Raw genomic sequence first — 17,735 nt, forward strand, 5'->3', positions numbered from 1 at the left:
GGATGAACGAAGGACCCAATTTGGGAAACTGGGATTTCGGTGGATGGAGGGATTGGTTTATTAACATTGCTATATACCTTGCCATTATAGCCTTGTGCATTTTCGTTGCGATCGGTGTAGTTAAATGTTTGTTAGCACGACTGATGGCCATGATAAGTGGACTGGGGAAAACACAAAGAATGATGTTACAATGACTTGAGATTTCGAGGGAAGAACTAGAACCGATGTTAGGTGAAGGAACAACTGAACGGATAAAGGACAGAATAAAGATAGAACTTGAGGAGGAGGAATGTCAAAGACAATTGAGAGTAAACATTTATGAATGAGAAGTTATCATGAAATGATAAAAGGGGGGAATGTGAATGTATGTGGAAGAATCGTGAAAGGGTTAATAAAATGGTTCTAGGAATCAATAAGAAAATACGAAAAGACAGACTTACTTTCCCGTGAGAAAGTAGTGGGCAAAGTAGCTTGTGTGACCATCACTGATAAACAAGGGTTTATGGCCATGACTTGATAAGGTGCACATCTGCTTCGCGTGATTAGCTAAGCTATCCTAGCACGGAGGAGGTCTTGGTGTCCCTGAGCAATTCTGTTGTTGCAATTCCGCTTGTAAAAGCATAAAATGTTCTAAAGATAAACAGGCTATCAATCCATGAAGCCCTAGTAACACACTGTGATTGATAAAGCGGGCCATACCTCCTGCGGTTTGTAAGAATAAAAGGATGCGTCTGTGAGGGTAGGCAGACCTTTTGTCTGCCTGCCCCGGAATCTGTAGACTCTGTGCTGGCGGCTTGGCAACAGGTCCGAAGCCGCTTCAATAAAGACGTAAAGATTGAAGGTGTCTGACTCGATTATTGTCGAATGCAGCTGACCACCCGAACTAGGACTTAACATTACCACTATGGATTGTACCAGGAGATGGCCCCACACTGTTCGGTCGAAGCTGGCTGGGAAAATTCCGCTGGAACTGGGACGACATCCGAGCGCTTTCGTCCGTCGGCGACGCCTCACGTGCCCAAGTTTTGAGCAAGTTCCCGTCGTTGTTTGAGCCAGGCATTGGAAATTGCTCTGGGACGAAAGTGCAGATCTACTTGGTTCCCGGTACATGATCCAACCACCACAAGGCACATGCGGTGCGATACATGATGCGACAGAAAGTGGAGATTCAGCTGGCAGGCTGCAACGAGAGGGCATCATCGCACCGGTTGAGTTCAACGAGTGGGCCTGTCCAATTGTTCTGGTTCTCAAGGGCGATGGCACGGTCAGAATTTGTAGAGACGATAAAGTAACGATTAACCGTTTTTCGATGAGGACCAGTACCTGCTACCCAAGGCAGACGACTTATTTGCGACGCTGGCAGGACGGAAGACGTTCACCAAGTTGGACATGACCTCGGCCTACATGATGCAGCAGCTGGCGGAATCTTCCAGGTGAAAGGCCTCACCTGCCTCAACGCGCACAAAGGTCTGTTCATCTACAATAGATGCCCGTTTGGGATTCAATCGGCTGCGGCTATTTTTCAAAGGAACATGGGAGAGTCTGCTAATGTCGGTTCCGCGCACCGTGGTTTTCCAGGACGGTATATTGATCACAGGTTGGGACATTATCAAACACTTGCAGAACCTGGAAGAGGTTCTAAGTCGGCTAGATCGTGTGGGACTCAGGTTGAAACGCTCGAAGTGTGTTTTCCTGGCACCAGAGGTCAAGTTCTTAGGGAGAAGAATTGCGGCAGATGGCATCAGACGCACCGACGCCAAGACAGAGGCCATCAAGAACGCGCCGAGACCACAGAACGTGACGGTGCTGCAGTCGTTCCTGGGACGACTCAATTATTTTGGTAATTTCCTACACGGGTTAAGCACCTTGCGAGAACCTCTACATGTGTTGTTACACAAGGGAGATGACTGGGTATGGGAGAAATCACAAGAGACTGCTTTTGAGAAAGCCACAAATCTGTTACGTTCCAACAAGCTGCTTGTTCTGTATGGCCCATGTAAACTTTTAGTGCTAACTTACGATGCATCTTCGTATGGGGTCGGGTGCATGTTACAAGCAGCAAACGAATCGGGAACATTGCAACCCGTCGCTTATGCGTCCAGGAGTTTGTCCAAGGCCGAAAGGGCCTACAGCATGATTGAAAAAGCAGCTCTGGCATGCAATTACGGGGTAAAAAAAATGCACTAGTATCTGTTTGGGCTTAAGTTCAAGTTAGAAACTGACTATAAGCCGCTCATATCGCTATTCTCAGAGAGCAAAGGTATTAACACCAACGCCTCTGCTCGCATCCAAAGATGGGCGTTCATGCTGTCTGCATGTAACTATGTAATTCGCCACAGGCCAGACACAGAGAACTACGCTGATGCTCTCAGTCGGCTACCATTGCCCACCACCGGAGTGGAAATGGCACAGCCTGCAGACTTGCTCTTGATGATGGATGCATTTGAAAACGAAAAGTCACACGTTACGGCCCGCCAGATCAGGACCTGGACCAGCTAGGATCCTTTACAGTCCCTTGTAAAAAACTGAGTCCTCCATGGGAGCTGGTCCAGTGTCCAAGCGGAGATGCAAGAAGAGATCAAGCCGTTCCAGCGGTGCAAAGACGAAATGTCCATACAGGCGGACTGTCTTTGGTGGGGTAATCGCATGGTTTTGCCTAAGAAAGGCAGAGAAACGGTCAACGCGACCTGCACAGTACCCACCCAGACATAGTAATGATGAAAGCTATAGCCAGATCCCATGTGTGGTGGCCCGGCAACGACGCAGATTTGGAGTCTTGCATGCGCCAATGCAACACTTGCTCTCAACTGCGCAAAGCACCCAGGGAGGCACTGCTAAGTTTGTGGTCATGGCCCTCCAAACTGTGGTCTAGGATCCACTTTGACTTCGCTGGCCCGTTTCTAGGCAAAATGTTTTTGGTTGTTGTGGATGCTTATTCAAAATGGACTGAGTGTATAATAATGTCTGTAAGCAAGTCCACTGCCACCATTGAAAGACTACGAGCCATGTTTGCCACACACGGCCTGCCTGATGTCCTTGTCAGCGACAATAGGTTGTGCTTCACCAGCGCTGAATTCAAGGAATTCATGACCCGCAATGGGATTAAGCACGTCACATCTGCCCCGTTTAAGCCCGCATCTGACGGCCAGGCAGAACGGGCAGTCCAAACCATCAAGCAAAGCTTGAAACGCGTGTCGGAAGGCTCCCTGCAGATCCGCCTGTCGCGAGTTCTGCTCAGATACCGCACAAGACCCCAAATGAGAATGCATACTGAACATGGATATTAAATGTATACAGACATTAAAGTCGAGAAGTTGAGAACGTGGGAATTATATATGGACAGTATAAGCTAACAAAAAATTCATGGTGGAATAGCCATGACATCTCAGACTCGAGACTGCAAAATGTTACAACACTAACACATATTGAAACAAAACCCACAGCTTGCAGAAAAACCTCAAGGTCTTAGTAACTCATAATGGGTCTTTGTGTAAAATCATACCATTCTTTGATCGGCTTTTGAGTGGACAATGGTAAAAAGGGATCAAAGAGGATAGGCTGAAATAGGATGTCACTCTAATTGTATCTCGTTATCTTTTACCGAAAATGTATAACCGTCGTCCCTTTACAATGAAAACTCACTTTGTCCGTAGGAAGTGAGTGCGATCTATCAGAGTTGCATTCCTTCTGTCTGATAAGGTCCCCGATCGGGAATTGCTTTTTAAATAAAAGCTTGCTTTGTTTAAAGCACAATCGGTATTCGACTCAGTGATTTCACTGAACCAGACTGAGGGAAAAGAATCCAGAAATCAACACACTCACTCACCGGGGTTCCCCCTGCCGAACTGCTCATGAAAAGGGCACTGAAAACAAGGCTCTCTCTAGTCCTGATCTCCATGATCATGTTGAGGGGCAAGCGGCATCAACAAAGCATGTACCATGATCGTGCAAATTTGTCACGCGATATTGAAGTCAATTACCCTGCATTTGTACTTAACTATGGACATGGTCCTAAATGGCTTGCTGGCACTGTCATAGCCAAAGAAGGGAGTCGGGTGTTTGACGTCAAACTTGCAAATGGATAAACTTGCAGAAAGCATTTGGACCAAACAAAACTGCGATTCACAGACAGCCATGAACAACCTGAAGAGGACACCACCAACTTCTACCCTCCGATACACACACAAATGGCAACCGACATCACGGTTAAACACGAAGCTAAACTCATCATCCCCAGCAGCCCAGCAAGGCCAGCTGCGCAGCAGCCCAGCGAAAGCCCAACCAACTCACCTGCACCTGTGTTTGTACCGAGACGATCGACTATGGTGCGGAAAGCCCCAGATTGTCTCACCCTGTAAATAAGTGTATTATTGAATTTGGGGGGGGGCGGGGGGGGGGGGGCAGGGGAGGAAGAGAGTGATGTTATGTATGCAACACCTTGTAACCAGCATTCTACCACCACCAGGGGGCGCATCTGTTGGGAGTCACAAGGGATCCCAGCATCCCTTGGGATCACTGCATATAAGCAGACCTCCCATGCTGTGCCATCACTCTGGAGTCAGAATAAAAGAGACTAAGGTCACATTTACTCAAGTCTACACTTAGTCACATTGCTTTATTTGAGACATAACAGTTTTGGTCTCTGTATTTAAGGAAGGATATACTTGCATTGGAGGCTGTTCAGAGAAGGTTCAATAAGTTGATTTGGAGATGAAGGGGTTGACTTATGAAGGTAGGTTGGGCCTATACTCATTGGAGTTCAGAAGAATGAGAGGTGATCTTATTGAAACTAATAAGATAATGAGGGGGCTCAACAAGGTGGATGCAGAGAGGATATTTCCACTCAGAAAACTAAAACTAGGGGACATTGAATCAGGGGGCGCCCATTTAACACTGAGATGAGGAGAAATGTATTTACTCAGAGGGTTGTAAATCTATGGAATTCTCTGCTCCAGAGAGCTATGGAGGCTGGGTCAGTGAATATATTTAAGGCAGAGATAGACAGATTTTTGGGCAATAAAGAAGTAAAGGGTTATGGGGAGCGAGCAGGGAAGTGGAGCTGCGTCAATGATCAGATCAGCCATGATCTTATTGAATGTGGAGCAGGCTCGAGGGGCCAAATGGCCGACTCCTGCTCCTATTTCTTATGTTCTTATGGCAGCTCAATATTCCTGATTAGAGGATTTTCAGATGGGATAGAGGGGATAAAAAGGAGGGGGGGTGCGCAGTATTGATTAAAGAAACAATTACAGCTATGAGAAGGGATGATATGTAAAAGGGATCATCAAACGAAGCCATATGGGTTGAATTAAAGAACAAAAAAGGGGCGATCACACGACTGAGAGTGTACTTATAGACCCCTAAGCAGTGAGAAGAAGATAGAATAATAAATGTTTCGGCAAATTGCTGCGAAAGTGTAAAAACTGGAGAGCTGTGAGGGATTTCAACTACCCTAATATTAACTGGGAAAAAGGTAGTGTGAATGGCACAGAGGGTGCAGAATTCCTAAAATACATTCAGGAGAACTTCTTTAGCCAGTATGTAACAAGCCCAACAAGGGAGGGGACGGTTCTGGACTTGGTTTTGGGGAATGAAGAGGGGCAGGTGGAAGGGGTATCAGTGGAAGAGCATTTTGGTGCTAGTGATCATAATTCAGTAAGATTTAGGATAGTTATGGAAAAGGACAAAGGGGGACCAGGAATAAAAGTTCTCAATTGAGGTAAAGCCAAATATGCTGAGCTGAGAAGTGGACTGGAAACGGTTACTTGATGGTAAATCAGTATCAGGGCAGTGGGAGGCATTCAAGGAGGAAACATAGAAAACATAGAAACATAGAGAATAGATGCAGGAGTAGGCCATTCAGCCCTTCGAGCCTGCACCACCATTCAATAAGATTATGGCTGATCGTTCCCTCAGTACCCCTTTCCTGCTTTCTCTCCATACCCCTTGATCCCTTTAGTCGTAAGGGCCATATCTAACTCCCTCTTGAATATATCCAATGAACTGGCATCAACAACTCTCTGCGCTAGGGAATTCCACAGGTTAACAACTCTCCGAGTGAAGAAGTTTCTCCTCATCTCAGTCCTAAATGGCCTATCCCTTATCCCAAGACTGTGTCCCCTGGTTCTGGACTTCCCTATCATTGGGAACATTCTTCCCGTATACGAATTGGAAGGGTCAGAAAGCGGACCAGAAGACAGTGGGGACAGTGCCCGGGATGCCGGGGTACAGCGGGTCAACACGATCAATGTCACTGTTCTTACAACAAGACGCCTCCAATAATGATGAGGGTCCTACTCAACGGGATACTCATCAACATGGAACTGGACACGGGAGCTAGTCAATCTCTCATGAGCATCCAACAATTTGAACAGCTGTGGCCGCACAAAAGCAACAGACCAAAACTCACAAGGATCGACACCAAACTAAGGACCTATACCAAAGAAATCGTCCCAGTCCTTGGCAGCGCCATGCTCTCAGTCACACACAAAGGGACGGTGAACCGACTTCCCCTATGGATTGTCCCCGGAGATCTCCCAGCACTGTTGGGGAGAAGCTGGCTGGCAAAACTAAATTGGAAATGGGATGATGTTCACGCCATGTCGTCAGAGGAACGGACCTCCTGCTCAACAGTTCTAAGTCATTTTGAACATCTCTTTCAGCCAGGTGTGGGCACCTTCAAAGGGGCTAAAGTTAAAATCTCTATCACACAGGATGCCAGATCGGTCCATCACAAGGCTAGAGCTGTGCCTCATGTGATGAGGGAAAAGATTGAACACGAATTGGACTGGCTTCTGCGGGAAGGCATTATCTCACCCGTGGAATTTAGCGACTGGGCAAGTCCCATCGTCCCAGCCATGAAGCCTGATGGATCCGTACGAATCTGTGGGGATTACAAGTCTACCATAAACAGAGTCTCCCTACAGGACCAATACCCGCTGCCCAGAGCGGAGGACCTATTTGCCACAATGGCTGGAGGAAACCTTTTCTCGAAACTAGATCTCACATCTGCGTATATGACACAAGAACTGACCGAAGAGTCTAAGCTACTCACCACCATCAAAACACAGAGGCCTTTTTATGTACAATCGATGCCCATTCGGCATCATTGGAGGGGTGGGCCTGGGGGCTCTGTGCCTCAGTGCGGGGAGTGTTCAGAGTGGGGTGGACGGGTTGACTGCGCAGATGGCGGTTGGTGGATGTGGTGTGGTTGGCGTCGCGGGGGCATGGCTCCGGGGTGGCCGGAAGGTTATTTGTGTCTTCCTTCGTGAAAACAGAACCAAAGTATTTGTTTAACTGGTCCACCATTTCTTTATTCCCCATTATAACTCCACCTGAATCTGACTGCAAGGGACCTACGTTTGTTTTCACTAATCTTTTTCTCTTCACATATCTATAGAAGCTTTTACAGTCAATTTTTATGTTCCAAGCAAGCTTCCTCTCATACTCTATTTCCTCCCTCCTAATTAAACCCTTTGTCCTCCTCTGCTGTGTTACAAAATTCTCCCAGTCCTCAGGTTTGCTGCTTTTTCTGGCCAATTTATCTGCCTCTTCCTTGGATTTATCACTATCCTTAATTTCCTTTGTTAGCCACGGTTGAGCCACCATCCCAGTTTTATTTTTACTCCAGGCAGGGATGTACAATTCTTGAAGTTCATCCATGTGATCTTTCAATGTTTGCCATTGCCTGTCCACAGTCAACCCTTTAAGTATCAGTCGCCAGTCTATTCTCGTCAATTCACATCTCATACCATCGAAGTTACCTTTCCCCAAGTTCAGGACCCTAGTCTCTGAATTAACTGTGTCACTCTCCATCTTAATAAAGAATTCTACTATATTATAGTCACTCTTCCCCAAGGGGCCTCACACAACAAGATTGTTAATTAGTCCTTTCTCATTACACATCACCCAGTCTAGGATGGCCAGCCCTCTAGTTGGTTCCTCGACATATTGGTCTCGGAAATCCTGAGGGTACAGAGCAAGTATGTTTAAAAAAAAGGGTGGGGCTAACAAATCGAGAGACCCCTGGATGTCAAGGGACATACAGGGTAAGGTAAAGAAAAAAAAGGAAGCTTATGACAGATACGCAAGAACTCAACACTGCAGAAACTCGAGGATTATAAGAAGTGCAGGAGTGCAATTAAAATAAGTGTTATTTGGACAGCAAAGAGAGAGCATGAAAGAATGTTGGCAAGTAAAATCAGGGAAAACCCAAATATATTTTATAAATACATTAAGGGCAAGAGGATAATTAGAGAAAGAGTGGGCCCTATTAGAGACAATAAACAAAATCTGTGCTTGGAGACGGAAGACGTGGGTAGGATTCTTAATGAATACTTTGCATCCATTTTCACGAGAGGGGTGATGCAGATTTTGCAATGAGGGAGGATGAGTGTGAAATATTAGATGAGATAAACATAGTGAGAGCATAAGTATCCCAGGCTGTTGAGAAGCAAGAGGAAATAGTCGAGGCTCTGACCATCATTTTTCAATCCTCTCTGGCTACAGATGCGGTGCCAGAGGACTGCTAATGTACCATTATTTAAAAAGGGAGAAAGAAATAGACCGAGTATTTACAGGCCAGTCAACCTAACCTCGGTGGTGGGAAAATTATTGGGAAAAAATCCTGTGGAACAGAATAAATCTTCATTTGGAAAGAAATGGATTAAATCAAGGACAGTCAGCATATATTTGTCAAGGGAAGGTCATGTCTGATTAACTTGATTGAATTTTTCGAGGAGGTAACCAGAAGGATTGATGACAGCAGTGTGTATGATGTAGTGTATATGGATTTTAGCAAAGCTTTGTATAAGGTCCCACAAGGCAGACTGGTCACGAAAGTAATAGCCCATGGGATCCAGGGCAAAGTGACAAGTTGAATCCAAAATTGGCTCAGAGGCAGGAAGCAAAGGTAATGGTTGGGTAATGGGTGTTTTTGTGACTGGAAGGCTATATCCAGTGGAGTTCTCCAGGGCTCAGTGATGGGTCCCTTGCTTTTTGTGGTATATATCAATGACTTGGACTTGAATGTTGGGGGAATGATTAAGAAGTTTGCAGATGACACTAAAATAGGCTGTGTGGGTGATAAAGAAGAAGAAAACTGCAAATTGCAGGAAGATATCAATGTACTGATCAGGTGGGCAGAACAGTGGTAAATGGAATTCAATCCGGATAAGTGTGAGGTAATACATCTGGGGAGGTCTAACAAGGTAAGGGAACACATATTAAATGGTAGGACACTGAAAAGTGTAGAGAAACAAAGGGCCCTTGGCGTGCAGGTCCAGAGATCCCTGAAGGTAGCAGGCTAGGTAGATAAGGTGTGGTTAAGGCGGCAAATGGAATACTTGCCTTTATTAGTCAAGGTGTGTAATACAAGAACAAGGAGATTATGCTTGAACTGTATAAAACACTGGTTATGCCGCAGCTGGAATACTGTGTGCAATTCTGGTCACCACATTACAGGAAAGATGTGACTGCACTGGAAAGGTTGCAGAGGAGATTTACGAGGATGTTGCCTGAACTGGAGAATATTGGCTGGGAGGAAAGATTGGAGATGCTGGGTCTGTTTTCTTTGGAACAGAGGAGGCCGAGGAGAGACCTGATTGAGATGTATAAAATTATGAGGGGTCTGGATAGAGTGGCTAGGAAGAACCGGTTTCCCTTGGCAGAGGGCTCATCAACCAGGGGGCATAGGTTTAAAGTAATTGGGGGGAGGGTTAGAGGAGATACGAGGGAAAATGTCTTCACCCAGAGGGTGGTGGGGGTCTGAAACTCACTGCCTGAAAGGGTGGTAGAGGCAGAAACCCTCACATTTTAAAAATACTTGGATGTGCACTTAAAGTGCCATAACCTACAGGGCTACGGACCAAGTGGGATTAGGCTGGATAGCTCTTGGTCAGCCGGCGCAGATACAATGGGCTGAAATGGCCTCCTTCCATGGGGTCCTTCCATAAATCTCTATGATTCCATGAAAGTTATGTTTTTGTGGTCTCAGAAGGAGGAGTGCATCTCCTGGCTCCACAAAGATACTATGGGTCACTGCCAGCCCAGGCTTGTATCCTCAGCTTTGCTTATCTCCTCGCCCCAGACCTAAATCCTGGTCAGCTCGGACCTGGATTGAATATTTCATGCCCAGTCGGTGAGCTGCACCGGATGCCTATTTGGCGTCTGCAGACCATTGCTTCATTTTAAATGAAGCCAGATAGCAAATTTGACATTTGCTGGTACAGATGGCGAGCAAATCAATCGCTTTGCCGACTTATTGACCGTTTTGTGCACAAATCAAATTTCTCTCCCCGAGTGTCTACGGGCCACCTTTTCTTGTGAGAAAGACAACAGTATTGCAGTAAAGAGTCTTTTGTTTCCACCTTTTGTGTTAAACTGTTGTAAGAGAGACATAGAAACATAGAAAATGGGTGCAGGAGTAGGCCATTCGGCACTTTGAGCCTGCACCGCCATTCAATAAGATCATGGCTGATCATTCCCTCAGTACCCCTTTCCTCTTTCTCTCCATACCCCTTGATCCCCTTAGTCGTAAGTGCCATATCTAACTCCCTCTTGAATATATCAGAGTGGTGAAAGGGCACATGGGGTGAACTAAAGAGGCTGTTTATGCATAGCACACTGCATTTGTAGCTGGCAGATGAAACAGAATGGGAGAAGGGAAATGTCTCTCTACATTTTCAAACATTCACATTCTCATAGTGTGAAAGTTATAAAGGGAGCATAATTCTTATAATGCATTCAGGAGAACTTTTTAGCCAGTATGTAGCAAGCCCAACAAGAGGGGGGGCGGTGGGGGGTGGTTCTGCAATTAGTTTTAGGGAATGAAGCTGGGCAGGTAGAAGGGGCATTAGTGGGAGAGCATTTTGGTGGTAGTGATCATAATTCAGTTAGATTTAGGGTAGTTATGGAAAAGGACAATAATAGACCAGGAATAAAAGTTTGCAATTGGGGAAAAGCTAATTTAATTTAGTATTCACTCTGGAGAAGCGTGAGTTAATGCGTTTGGAGAGGGCTAATAAGGCAAGGGAATACACAGTAAATGGTAGGACGCTGAAAGGATAAAAGGGGGGAATGTGAATGTTTGAAAATGTATAGAATATGAATGTTTGAAAATGTATAGAGACATTGAAGTTGAGAATGTGGGAAAATGTATAGAGAAAGAGAAATTGAACAAAGAAATCATGGGAGAATAACTAAAAGAATGTCAGACTGCAAATATTACATCATCAGCACAATTAACAGACTTGCAAGGTCTAAGTTACTAGTCATGCCAGTAAAATAGTAACATTTAGAAGCAATGCCTGAGAAAGTTCTTTGAGCAAAGTGTGAGAAAGTTTTTTGAGCAAAGTATGAGAAAGTTCTTTGAGCAAAGTGTGAGAAAGTTCTTTGGGAAAAACAGCTCATATAGATGTCAGCTCATGAGTGGACAAAGGGAAGGAGGGATCAAAAGGGATAGGCTGAACTAGGATGTCACTCTAATTGTATCTTGTTATCTTGTACCGAAAATGTATAACCGTTGTGCCTTTACAATGTAATTTCACTTTGTCCGTAGGAAGTGGGTACGCTCTATCAAGAGAGCATTCCTTCTGTCTGATAAAGTCCCGGCCGGTAAATCTTTATAATACAGACTGCTTTGTTATAAGCTTCTTTGGTGTTCGCCTCAGTGTATTCGATGAAACAGATTGAGGGAAAAGAATCCATAAATCTACATTTGGTGTCAGAAGTGGGATCTCAACGGACGACTGCCGAAAACTTGCGAATTAAGAGCCAGACTAGCCTTGGACAAGATGGGAGGAAAGTGGCCACTGTAGTGAGTATAATTTAAAATACCACTGCAGTTTCCTTCAGTTTCAAAAGTCTGAGAAAAGTTTGGCCACTCGCTGGTTCTCAGGTAGTGTCTGAAGGAGATCCAGGTAAATCTGGCGAATATCTTCTAAACTTAGGAAATAAGTGTCCAAGTCAGGTGTGACGTTGACCTTGTAGATCACTTGGCCCGTCTCGGCACTGATTGGATTTAAACCGCGCGGCGACACGGAAGGTAGGGATAGTTAGAGCTAGATAGGGATAGATCAAATCGCGGGGCGACGCGATCCGTGCGGCGACACGGAAGGTAGGGATAGTTAGATCTAGATAGGGATAGATCAAATCGTGGGGCGACGCGATCCGTGCGGCGACACGGAAGGTAGGGATAGTTAGAGCTAGATAGGGATAGATCGCAACCACGGGGCGAAGCAATATCGCGCGGTGACGCGAACCGCGGGGCGATGTGGGATCGCGGGGTGATGCAAAATCGCGCGGTGACGCAGACCGCGGGGAGACGCAAAATCGCGCAGTGACGCAAAATTGCGCAGTGACGCAAACCGCAGGGCGACGCAAAATCGTGTGGTGACGCGAACCACGGGGCGACGCGGGATCGCACCGTGACGCAAACCGCGGGGCGACGCGGAGAAAAAAACCGCACAGCGACGCGGAGGTTAGATAATTACGTAAGATTAATCCGCGGGACTGTGTAAATTTTAAATTGTACTTATGCCAGGTGTGGCGTCGATCTTGTATATCACTTGGTCCGCCTAGGCTCTGGATAAGTTAACCTAAACCACCGCGGGGCGATGCGGGGACAATCGGGACTAATTAGAAACAGTTACGATATGAGGGGCGACGCGAGAATGGATAATCAGTTGGATAAAACTACGGATGCGGGTAGTCCGCTACAAAAGTTATGTGAGGAATTCCCTGAAAGATCTGAACAATTTAGACTATTATCTGGAGCCCTGAACAAATTATTAGATGACCAATGGCCCCTAGGTGGCACTAGAAGCGTGGGAAAAAAAAGGCACAGGGATTGATTTGGAAAAGGGGACGAGGAAAAAGGGACAAGAATTTAATTGCCACGTGGCAACATTACAAAAATAGAGCCGGCCAAAACAATTAATAGGAAAGAAGAGACTTTTGTGAACGTCTGTTTTGAATAAGGAGTACTTGTGTGATTTAGTACTTGTGTGATTAATAGGAAAGAAGAGAGACTTTTGTGAACGTCTGTTTTAAATGAGAACTGCTTGTGTGATTTTGACTGTGGATATGAAAGCTTTGTGAACGTCTGTTTTAAATGAGAAGTGCTTGTGTGATTTTGACTGTGGATAAGAAAGCCTGTTTGGGAAACCGGGGAGTTGTGGTTTGTTTTAGCTCCACCCACTTTTTCAAATAGAGTGAAAGTTTTTTTAACCCTTCGTAGTGTTGTCCTGTATGTGGGAAGTTTAAGAGTGTGAACCTTATTGAATTACATATATTCGGATGATAAGTTACGGAGCCAGGAAATGCACAAAGGATAGGTTTATTGAGTAAAAGATTTTAAAAAATATACATGGTCCCGGTGGTTAAAAAATAATTTATTTGACATGCTCACTTACTTGTCGAAAGAAAACATGCAATGATTGATTACATTGGGTTGAAAGACATAAATTTAGTCTCAGAATGAGATAAAGAATGCCTTAAAAAAAAAAGCTTCTAAGCTCAAAAAAGTTTTAAATAAAGATTGAAATTACAAAGTTTGAATTGGGATTTTGAGATATTCAGAGAAGGCACAGCAAAATACTGAGATGGATTCAAAAGGATTAAAAAAAAAATTATTATTATATTAAATCTGCAGTTTAGAAGAGACAGTATAACATGACCTTGAGGCTGGAACAATTGAGATAACGAAAAGCAGCCCTCAGTCTACGTGCCAGACTTCCCTCTAGTTATGGAAAAGACGGGAAAAAAAGACGTAACGTACTAAATAGGTGCTGAAAGAAAAACAAATGTTCTGAGATTTTAAATTATGAGAAAAGTTCCACTGCAGTTTGAAAAAAATGCATCACTTCTGTCGAGTTGGCAGGAAAACTCCATTAAATTAGGGCTTTCATTGACAGAAGGAGGACATATTAAAAACCGTAGACGTCTTAAAGAAAGACTGCGCGCACGAGAAACGTACTAAGAGTTCCACTGGGACCTCTGAGAAAGGTATCGATAGACTACGTAGTCAAATGTTGGCTTTGCATTGACCGAGGCTGATGACGAAATTGAATTTCAGTAAACAAATAGCTATTAAAAATGTGTGGTCTCGTTTTAAATCAATTTTTAAAAATATATATCTTTGGCAAGTACTTGAATTAGAACTTTAAAAAAATTGGGAGTTTAATCAAATGCTGCCTTTCCTGATGAGAAGACTTTTTTTTCAGATGGTTACGTGAAGTCACATAAAGACATCAGGTCTTCTTACAAACCTGGAAAGGAGTTAACCCTTTCCATTGACAGCCGTTTCATACTGAACATTATTAATTTGGATTTCTTAATAGAAAAAACTCACCTAACAGAGGAAATGGTGCGATAGTCAGAATAAAAATAAAAACAGAACTAGCTTATGTAATAATACTTGCCTGATACAATAAAGAAATAGATACTCAAACAAAACAAATTGAAGAGTTAAAAGGCTAAGATAAATAAGCTGAAAGAGATCCACAAACCCAACTTAACCCTGACCTCCGATTTCACGGAGTGACCTTGTGAATGTTTAAAAATGTATAGAGACATTGAAGTTGAGAACGTGGGAATTGTATTGGGACAGTATAAGCTAACAAACAATTCATGGAGGAATAGCCATGACATCTCAGACTCGAGACTGCGAAATGTTACAACACTAACACATATTGAAACAAAACCCACAGCTTGCAGAAAAACCTCAAGGTCTTATTAAATCATGTTATTAACCTGAAACATTGACAGAAGGTCTTTGTTTAAAATCGGACTATGCTTGGGTCGGCTTATGAGTGGACAAAGGGAAGGAGGGATCAACAGAGATGGGCTGAGCTGGGATGTCACTCTAGCCCTATCTTGTTATCTTTTGCCGAAAATGTATAACCATCGTGCCTTGACAATGTAACGTCACTTATCCGTAGGGAGTGTGTACGCTCGATCGAGAAAGTATATCTTCTGTCTGATAAGTCTTGCCGGCCGGTAAAATAAAGACTGCTTTGTTTAAAGCACAAGAGGTATTCGACTCAGTAATTTTACTGAACCAGATTGAGAGAAAAGAATCTACATTTACAACCTCGACATGCATGGATAAAAGATGAGTCAGACTACCAGTCGTGAAAGGCAAGACAAACACTCCCGCCGATCGGGATGCGGAGCTGCTGCGCAGTCAGACAGCTCCGAACGACCCCACCATAGATGTCTATGTGCCTTGGAAACCGAACAAAATTATGGCCATTCCGGCCACTATGCCAGATCGAAAGAGAGAACCTGTCAAGTTTATAGATCATCTTCGAATTACCATTACAGTTTATAATGCAGAATCAAGGGACCTGTGGGCCCTGGTACAGCAGACCCTGAGCCCAACTGAGCATGCCCGATTTCTAACTCACCTAGGACGTGCAACCCATGATGCATTGGTGGCTGCTCACCCTAACAATGCCCAGGACCGCCTAAACGTTGTCTTTAATGCCCTCGGCACGACCCTTCAGAAGCCCATCAGTATGGCCGCAGTATTAGAAACTAAACCCAAACGAAACGAAACTGCCGACGAATTCATGGAAAGATTCATTGAAATATACGGAGGTCAATCAGGAGATTATGCCTTCAGGGCGGGAGAGGATTCACCTCAATTCTGCGTTATCCTACTTCAGTGCCTGCCCTATTCGATTGCTCACGCTATCCGGACAAATAATAGTAAAGCCCAGATGGAAAGGGCGGTTAAATATTATTGGCAGGAAAAGAAAGGAGAGGGGGGAGGTGCGCCCCCAACCCGGGTCAAGACTGAATACGTGACTAGAAAGGAAGAGCCACCTCGGGTGGAAGGACCAAAACCCGACCCAAAGGGGATACCAGATGGAACTGCAGTATTGCGTGCAGGGTTGGGTGGATAAACAGGGATACGGTTATACCAAACACCCAAATGGCCCGGGCCCTGCTAATTACGGACTGCCCTATTGTCCCCGACCTGGTATGGGAAGAGGTCAGGGCTGGGGAAGACGAGTTGGATGCTTTAATTGTTTGCAAGAAGCACATTGGAGTAGAGATTGTCCCTCCCGTCGGCACAAAAGAGGAAGAGGAGGGGGGCAAGGGGGGAGAGGACGGGGATCTTACACTAACTTCTCCCAGAAAAACTCCTTTGGCCAACCGTCCCTCGATTATTCTTGATTGTACAGAGAACCTCCCCGGATGACGAACCGATTTGTCAGTTTCCAGTCCCTAGCACGGCTAAACAAATGCGACAGTGGTTGGGGATGATCAATTATGGCAGATCCTGGATCCCTAATGTCGCCCTGATGACTAAGCACCTCACACAGTATACAAACAAGGAAGGCAGCTTTAAAATAAAAAACGCAGACGTCCAAGCCTTTAAGGAACTAAAGACAGCCCTGTTGCAAGCTCCGGCTTTGGGCCGGCCCCTCTATGACCGGCCCTTTCAACTGTATTGTACAATCCTGAAAGACTGTGCTACTGCTATCTTAACTCAGAAACACGGGGATAAGTATAGACCAGTTGCCTACTACTCTTCCAAAATAGACCCCGTTGCCTTGGGGCACTCTGTACGTACTCAAATATTAATCTACAATAGCCTTCAATCTGCTGCCAACCTTACCCTCCAGCAGGATATTGTTGTATGCACCTCTCACTCCGTAGCTGCCCTCCTGGGTCAACTGCAGACTCAACACCTTACCATGGCCAGGCAAAGCAGATATGAGATCTACCTACTAAATAATCCTAAGCTGAACTTTTGGCACTGTATTGCCATTAATCCGGCCTGTTTTGTTACTGAGCCACCCCAAGATGAGGAAGAACTCAGTCATGACTGTTTATCTTTAATTCAAGCAGCCACATCGGTCAGGGAGATTTAGTTGATGTACCAATGGAGGACCCAGACTGTATTATGTATGTTGACGGAAGCTCTTCTATTGATCCAGAAGGTGCACGAATTTCAGGATACACCATAGTAAACCAGGAGAATCAGGTCTTGGAATCTGCCGCCTTTGAAACCTATTCCGCCCAACAAGCTGAACTATTCCCACAGGGGAATGAGATATCCCATAGGCAACTAGTATCTGACTTGTTGCAAGCCCTCATGCTCCCCAAGCGCATTGCCATTGTTAAATGTACCGCCCACACCACCGGAAAATCCCCGGTTGATATAAGGAACCACTGTGCTGACGAAGAGGCCAAACAGGCCTCTCGTGGACAACAAATGGTAGTGCCCAGAATGATGAGTCAGATTAAAAATCCTGCAAAGGGTAAGTTAGCCTCGGAAAAACCAATGCCAACCATCTAAGATGTTATAAAAGCACAGGAGGACGCTCCTGAAAAAGATAAACTGTTGTGGAAAGATTATGGATGTACTTATGATAATGTTTCTAAACTCTGGACCACTCCCGCGGAACAGACTTGCATGTCTGACGAGATGGTCCTATGGGTTATTGAATGTATGTACTTTGCTACTCATTGTGGAGCAAGGACAACAGGTGACACACTTTTGGCTACTTGGTGGCACCCTAGACTCCAGGCGTTGGCCCAGAACATCAGTCGTCGTTGCCTGGTTTGCCAGCAGCACAATCCAGGGAAGGGAGTATCCTGTGATTGGGGTAAGACGCCCCTACCCGAAGGTCCCTTTGAGACCTTGCAGTTGGACTACATTGAGTTGCAAAGAGTTCAGTGTTACAAATATGTGTTAGTAATAGTAGATGTGTTTAGCAGAT

General features: G+C 45.0%; 1 protein-coding gene across 12 annotated transcripts in view; it reads right to left on the minus strand.

Moving 5' to 3' along the window:
- LOC139279420 (hatching enzyme 1.2-like) overlaps nucleotides 1-17,735 on the minus strand; it is a 330,762-nt gene that overhangs the window by 301,095 nt on the left and 11,932 nt on the right. The gene's annotated exons all lie outside the window — the stretch shown is intronic.

This window comes from Pristiophorus japonicus, chromosome 14 (genome assembly GCF_044704955.1).
Source record: "Pristiophorus japonicus isolate sPriJap1 chromosome 14, sPriJap1.hap1, whole genome shotgun sequence".
Classification (NCBI taxonomy): domain Eukaryota; kingdom Metazoa; phylum Chordata; class Chondrichthyes; family Pristiophoridae; genus Pristiophorus; species Pristiophorus japonicus.